Here is an 8648-nt window from a genome sequence, read left to right as displayed (position 1 = left end):
TGTCTCTCTCTATACTAGTAAATAAATAAATAAATAAATAACCTAGATTTAGTACACGTAGGGACCATAGCTAAGATCTGGAAACAGCCTAAGAGCCCATCAGTAGATGAATGGATTAGAAAACTGTGGTACATCTACACGATGGAATACTATGCTGCTGTTAAAAAGAAGGAACTCTTACCATTTGCAACAGCATGGATGGAACTGGAGAGCATTATGCTAAGTGAAACAAGCCAGTCAATGAAGGAAAAATACCACATGATCTCACTCTTTCATGGATAATTAAGACCATTACAAACTTTTGAACAATAATAAATACAGTGGCAGAGCTGCCTCAAACCGAATGTCGGACTGCAGTGGGAAGGCCAGGGAGGGTTGGGGGACAGGAGGGAGGGGAATAAGAGATCAACCGAAGGACTTGTATGCATCCATATAACCATAACTAATGGACATAAGACACTGGGGGGTAAGGGAGGGCAGGGGCTTGTCAAGGGTGGGGGGGAAAAAAGGACACTTATGTAATACCCTTTGTAATACTTTTAGCGAAAAAAATAAAAAAATAAAAAAAGAAAAAAAGAAAAAAAAAAGAAAAAAAATAAATAAATAAATAAAAAAAAGAAAATCAGCCATGACTGGTTTGGCTCAGTGGATAGAGCGTCGGCCTGTGGACTCAAGGGTCCCAGGTTCGATTCCAGTCAAGGGCATGTACCTTGTTTGTAGGCTCAATCCCCAGTGTTGGGCATGCAGGAGGCAGCTGAACAATGACTCTCTCTCATCATTGATGTTTCTAACTCTCTATCCCTCTCCCTTCCTCTCTGTAAAAAATCAATAAAATATATTTTTAAAAAAAAGAAAATCATGCCCTGACTGGTTTGGCTCAGTGGATAGAGCATCAGCCTGCGGACTGAAGGGTCTCAGGTTCGATTCCGTTTAAGGGCATGTACCTTGGTTGTGAGCACATCCCCAGTGGGGAGTGTGCAGGAGGCAGCTGATCGATGTTTCTCTCTCATCGATGTTTCTAACTCTCTATCCCTCTCCCTTGCTCTCTGTAAAAAAATCAATAAAATATTTTTTTTAAAAAAAAAGAAAATCATAAGGAAGCCCTGGCCAGGTTGGCTCACTTGGTTAGAATACTGTCCCATACACCAAAATGTGGCGTGTTCAATTCCCAGTCAGAGCACATACTCTGGGTGCAGGTTTGATCCCCGGTTAGGGTGCATGCAGGAGGTAACCTATAGATGTTTCTTTCTCTCTCTCTCTCTTCCTTCCTCTCTCTAAAAATTATTTTTTAAAAACACATATGGAAGAGAATATACATTTACAGTATTAATTTTTTTAATTGCCTTAAAGGGGACCTGTGCATTTCAAACCTGTGTTATTCAAGTGTCAACTGTGCTTGCGTATCCTCTTTGCCTTAGCTAACTTATCCCTATGATGTGTACCAGTGATTTCCCTCTTCTTGATAAGAATTATATAAGATCAGGAGATAAACTTGGGAAAGGATATGACTTTAGAGAAAGTAGCACTAAATCATTTACAAACTGCAAGTTAAAAAGTAGGAGAGATGGGATACTAATTATCCAAGAGGTCAGTAGCCCTTTTACAAACATGAACATTAGAGAACTTCCATAGGGATTAACAAATCCGGGACTGCAGAGGGAAGACCAAGTGGCAGCTCTTAAATAGGCACAAGAGATCAGACTTTCAAAAGGGCAATGTAATGAAAGATTTGATAAAGGTTTTTCATGCCTTACTGATTTTGATGATAAAAGTCACATTTGATTAGCCAGGTTAAGTGTCCGCTGTAAAGAGCAGTTTAAATAGAGAGAAATGTCCTCTCTTACTGCCAAACTGTCACTTCAATAGATCTTTAGAATCTCATCTATGGGTAAGGATCTCTCCTCGGGATACAAATTAACTGTTTTACAAAGGCCTCCCCAAAATGCTTTAAATACTCAGCAGAAGTTCCTGTGTGTCATTATTGGAGGCAAAAGTAATTTTACAATTTTAAATAAATTTTAATTTTTTAAAAAATTTGACTTTGCATCTTTTTCATTGATTGATTTTTAGAGAGAGAGAAGGAGAGAAACATCAATTTGTCGTTCCACATTTTTATGCATTCATTGGTAGATTCTTTTGTTGTTGTTAATCCTCACCTGAGAATATTTTTCCATTGATTTTTAGAGAGAGTGGAAGGGAGGGGGAGAGACAAAGAGAGAAACATCAATGTGAGAGAGACACATTGACTGGTTGCCTCCCACACGTACCCCGTCGGGGCCGGGTATCAAGCCTGCAACCGAGGTACATGCCCTTGACCGGAATCAACTCTGGGACCCTTCATGGGCTGACACTCTATCCACTGAGCTAAATTGGCTATGGTCACTGGTAGACTCTTGTATGTGCCCTGACCAGGGATCAAACCCACAACTTTGGTATATCTGGAAGATGCTCTAACCAACTGAGCTACCCAGCCTGGGCCAGACTTTGCATCTTTATCTAGAAGTGGAAGCAGAAACTTTCCTCTAGATTCTCAGCAATGGACCTACCTAGATAGCAATGGACTAGATTTCTTGTCACGAGAAATAACCAGAGCTCCCTCTATGCAATATTTGAGTCTAACTTAAATAAATATCACTGGCATAACAAAACAGTTTAGCGTTTTATGCTCAACCACTAAAACAACTCAAAAATAATAATAACTACCATTCATTGAGCATAGTTTATGCCAAGCGCTAGATTAAGTCCATGGAAAGCATAATTAATAGCTGTATTAGATAGGTATTATTATTCCAATGTTGAGATGCAAAGAATTTAAAACATATGGCAAAGTCAAGTCATTAGGCACTAGCAAACATGAGATTTATATTATAGTCAAATCTTGACTGTAAAAGTTGGAGATTTCTATAGTCTTCTCAAATTGTGCTTATTACACATTTACACAATTTTCTTATTGGGAGGAAACAGATTTTTATTTTCCAGTTCTCTTACTTTTAAAATGGTATTGGAACCCGCTTCTTTGATTGAATCACATTATTGTTGCAGGATAAAATTAAAGTAGATATGTCAACCTGCTTTGAAAATTAAGTTTCTTGCAGGTCCTATGAAGGTCAATTCAATTTCCCACAAGAAACTGATAACATTAGTCACCTCCAGGAGGGAACCAGTGTGATGGTAGAAAAGAGTAGGAGAGAGAATTTTCATTACATGCCCTTTTACTCTTTTGAACCATGTAACTACATGAACTAATCAAATAAATAAAATATAATTAAAGTTAATCCCAAATGACCCATATAGTAATGGATTATAGTTCAAAAAATCCATATAAATTCATGTTCAGCTTAATAGATACAGATGGTGACATACAGAAACGTTTATAGATATGTGTACATACACAAGCTAGTATACACATATGTTTTTTGCCCTGTCAACTTTGAGGACGTAAAAAAGGAAAGATACCCCTGTGATAACAAGTATACCTAATGCCCAGGTTTTTGTTTCTAATACTCATTTCCAATAAAAGAAACCAAGGATCCTTGGAAAAATGGCTGTTTCTAAGACTGAGACAAGATATAAAGAATATGAGCCTGAAGCCCAGCCAGCATGGCTTAGTGGTTGAGTGTCCACCTATGAACCAGGAGGTCACGGTTCGAATCCCAGTCTGGGCACATGCCCAGGTTGCAGGCTTGATCCCCAGGGTGGAGCATGCAGGAGGCAGCCAATCAATGATTCTCTCTCATCATTGATGTTTCTATCTCTCTCTTCCTCTCCTGTCCTCTCTGAAATCAATATATATATTTTAAAAAAAGAATATGAGCCTGAAGCATTTTGTAGTATGAGAGTAAGGAAGTACTCAAAAAACAAAAAGCCACATAGATGGGGGTATATCAAATGAGCACAGGAACCACTGAAAGATCTCCCAATGGCCAAAGCTAGAATAGTTTTAGCAAGAAAATAAAGTAGTATTGGATCATAACTCAAAGTATAAAATAAATATCCATGAATCTATAAATGAATTACTATTTAAATTAATAAATGAAGAAGAGACAAATCTCCTGAGCAGAAGAATTCCAAATAATTTATGCAGATACTCTGCCCTCAAGGAGAGGGAATATGCCTCCTTATGCCTTAGGAGAGGACTGCAAATAATGGCTTCCTTCCAAACACATTTTTTTAAAATATTGTAACAGATGATTGACAATTTAAAGCAAAATAATAAAACATACTTGAGAATTTATGTCCTATTTAAAAGTAAAATATATGGAAGCAACAGCAAAAATGCCAAGAAATATTCTGTTTTAGAGTATACGCTAAAAAGAAGCTCAGAATAGTTATGGGGATGTAAAGTACAACATAGGAAATATAGTCAATAATATTGTGATAACTGTGTATGAGACCAGGTAGGTAATGGAAATATCAGGAGAGCACTTTGTAAAGGATAGGACTGTCTAACCGCTATGCTGAAACTAATACAAAATAATATTGAATGTAAAAAAGAAAAAGAAGAAATATTTATTTTAGGTGATGGGGTATCTTGAAGTGCAGACTGTGTCAATTTAAACATAAACTGTAAACCATTAAAAATAACTAAAAAATCTATAGAGTCAATATAATCTCAATCAAAATACAAGCAAGATTTTTGTAGAAACTAACAAGTTGGGTTTTTTGTTTGTTTGTTTTTTAAATGCACAAGAGTTAGAATATCCAAAAAATTTTTGTAAAAAAATAACAAAGTTTAGCCCTAGCCAGTTTGGCTCAGGAGATAGAGCATTGGCCTGGAGACTGAAGGGTCCCAGGTTCAATTGCAGTCAAGGGCACATGCCAGGGTTGTGGGCTTGATCCCCAGTGTGGGACATGCAGGAGGCAACCAATCAATGATTCTCTCTCATCATTGATGTTTCTATCTCTCTCTCCCTCTTCCTTCCTCTCTGAAATCAATAAAATATATTTAAAATAATAATAATAACAAAGTTATAGAACTTAATTACTTAATTTAAAACTTACTATAAAGCTATAGCAATCAAGATGGTAATATAGACAGAGAGACATGTAGATGAATACTGGTAGTATAGAATACAAAGGCTAAAAGAAATACACATATATATGGTCCATTGATTTTCTACAAAAATGCAAAGGAATTCAATGGGAAAAGAGAATCTTCTCAACAAATGGAGCTGGAACAATTAAAAAGTCAAATAGAAATAAAAGGGTGGGGAGAAGAAGGAATTAAAGTAGGGGGAAGGGAGGAAGTCAAGGAAAAAAGGAAGTCTAATCATTTCCTTATCATTTCCTCAAACCATATACAAAAATTCCCAGTCATTTTCTCAAACCATGTACATGTGGTTTTCTCAAAACCATATATAAAGCTATTACACATATAAAATAAAACATATAATGAAATCTTGATGATCTTAGATTTTGGAAAGATTTCTCAAACAGGTCACAAAAAGCACAAACTATAAAAGAAAAAAAACTGATAAATTGGACTTCATTAAAATAAAAACCCTTTATACTTCCCATAATACTATTAACAAAATGAAACAACAAGCTGCAGACTGGAGAAAAAACCAGAAAGCATATAATCTGACAAATGACTTGTTCATATAAAGAATTCTAACATGAGACCATCAAACCTCAGAGGGAAGGCAGGGGAGGGTAAAGGGAGGGGGAAATATCAACCAAAGGACTTGTATGCGTGCATATAAGCATAACCAATGGACACAGACACCAGGGGGGTGAGGGCATGAGCGGGAGGTGGGGGGACATTGGGGGGATAAGGACACATATGTAACACCTTAATAAAGAAAATAAATAAATAAATAAATAAATAAATAAATAAATAAATAAAATAATTCTTACAACTCAATAATAAGAAGATGAGCCAATAAAAACATGGAGATTTAGCCCTAACCGGTTTGGCTCAGTGGATAGAGTATTGGCCTGCAGACTGAAAGGTCCCAGGTTTGATTCCAGTCAAGGGCATGTACCTTGGTTGTGGGCACATCCCCAGTAGGAGATGTGCAGGAGGCAGCTGATCGATGTTTCTCTCTCATCGATGTTTCTAACTCTCTTTCCCTCTCCCTTCCTTTCTGTAAAAAAATCAATAAAATATATATATTTTTTTAAATGGAGATTTTAAAGAACATTTCACTAAAAAGATACACAAAGGGCAAATAAACCCACACAAAAAAAGTTTAACATAAGTTATTAGGAAAATGCAAATTAAAACCATCAAATGGTACCACTATGCACACTCTAAAATGGCTATAAATACAAAGCACTAACCATGCCAAGTGTTGGTGAGGACATCAAACAATGAAAGTGTTCATATAGTGTCGGGGAAATCTAAATGGCACAAACACTTTGAGTTAGCAGTTTGTTAAAGTTCAGTAGAACTCTACTGTGTGACCCAGCCATTTCGAGAGAATTAAAGAATATATTCATATAAGGACATGTACATAAATTTGTACAAAGACTTGTACTTATCCATAGCAACTTTGCATATTCCCAAACTAGAAAGAAAAAGTGAATGGGCAAAAAAAACCTGTGCTAAATCAATAGCATAAGATACTGCTTAGCAATAAAAAAAAAATGAGCTATTGCCATAGTCAGTAACATGGATGAATCTAAAAATAGTTATACTGAGTAAAAGAAGCCAGATGCCTCCAAAAAAAAACACCCAAAAAAACACACATACTGTACAATTCCATTCATATAAAATTCTAGAAAAATTGGAAACTAATCTACAATGTCATTTATCGAATTAGTGATTTCCTCAGAATGAGGGGAAAGAAAGTGAAAGAACTTGAGTTTCGTAAACAAGAAAACTTATGGTTGGTGAAAATGTTCATTTTAGCCTGGCCAGTGTGGCTCAGTGGTTGAGCATCAACCTATACCAGTGGGGGGTGGGGGGCAATGGGGGGATAAGGACACATATGTAACACCTTAATAAAGAAAATAAATAAATAAATAAATAAATAAATAAAATAATTTATTTTTTTATGAACCAGGAGGTCACAGTTTGATTTGATAACTAGTCAGGGCATGTGCCTGAGATGCAGGCTCGATCCTCAGTAGGGGGCATGTAGGACGCAGCCGATCCATGATTATCTCTCATTGTTGATGTTTCTCTCTCTCTCTTCCCTTTCTCTCTGAAATCAATTAAAACACACACACATACACGCACACACAAAGAAAATGTTCATTTTATGGACTGTGGTGGTGTTTTTTACACCATATACACATACAGCAGAACTCCTCAAACTTTAAATATAAGCAATCTGTTATATGTCAAGTACCTCAATAAAGCTGTAATAAAATAATTAATTATTATAATCATTTCAATACAATAAAAATCCATAGTCCATACTAACATAAACATATAAATAGACATAAAGAGAAAGCTCTATCTTACAGTAGAATGCCAACTAATAAATGTAGGAGTGCTAGAATTGAAAAGTATCATTCAGCAAATGCTATTATAATAAACTAGTGGCCTGGTACATGAAATTCGTGCATGGGGGAAGGGGGACTGCTGGCTTCTAACCACTCACCTGCCTGCCTTCCTGATCGCCCCTAACTGCCCTCCCCTGCCAGCCTGATTGCTTCTAACTGCCTCTACCTTGGCCCCCACCACCATGGCTTTGTCCAGAAGGAAGTTGGATGTCCAGAAGATGGCCAGTTGACCTGGTCTAATTAGCATATTACCCTTTTATTAGTATAGATAGATTATATAGGATAAGATTGCTTAAATTGGGAGGAAAAGCCTTTTTCAGCAGGAGGTAATGTTCTTGGCAGACAAAAACACATAATCCCTATATCTGGACTGACAGCCAGCCATATGCACTATACTGCCAAACCAGTCATGAAAAAATTGAACCACTTTCTTACACCTACACCAAACAGCTGTTGCCCTTAAAACCCCTCCTCAGCCCCCACCTTAGGTTCTGCCTCAGTTCACCCAGATTAGGTTCTGATTGGTCAGTTTCTATTCCATCAGCATCAAAAGCTCCACCTCCTAGGCAGCAATTGGCTCCTGGCACTTCACCCAGATTTGGTTCTGAGTGGTCAGTTTCTATGCCAGTCAGCATCTCTGGGCCTATCTCTGGGCCTGAGACTGCAGATCAGACCCTGCCTCTCTCTCTGCAGGCCTCTCTCTGGGCCTGATCTGCAGCCTCCTCAGCAGTCAGGCTGGGTTGCTGCACCAGCACCAGCTGCAGTCAGAGCTGGGTCACCACAGCAACTGAGCACTGACTTACGGTGTTGTGGATGTTACGGACCCTGGCTCTTTATACATATAGATGATTCAATTAATGTTAAATGGGTGAAATATGGATGAGAAAATATATAGTCTCAAAGTAAGTCCCAACAAAATAACTATTAATTACTTATTAATGAACTTGACAGTGGAGAAATATCACAGACACCACCTTGACCAAATGACAAAAGTTAATATCATTGGTAATGAAAATAGATACTGTGTCCTCCCGATGTGAGGCACTGAGAAGAAAACAGCATCATTTCGTGGTATTTGGACCAAAAAAGTATATTTTTAATCCAGTCTGGAAAAAAAATCAAAAAAATTTGAAAGAAATTTTAAAAAATAACTGAGCTATACTCTTCAAAAATGTCAAAATCATGAAAAACTAAGA

The sequence above is a fragment of the Myotis lucifugus genome, unplaced genomic scaffold (genome assembly GCF_000147115.1).
Source record: "Myotis lucifugus unplaced genomic scaffold, Myoluc2.0 scaffold_872, whole genome shotgun sequence".
Classification (NCBI taxonomy): Eukaryota; Metazoa; Chordata; class Mammalia; order Chiroptera; family Vespertilionidae; genus Myotis; species Myotis lucifugus.
The sequence above is the reverse complement of the archived record's forward strand: the minus strand, read 5'-3'. Positions refer to the sequence as shown.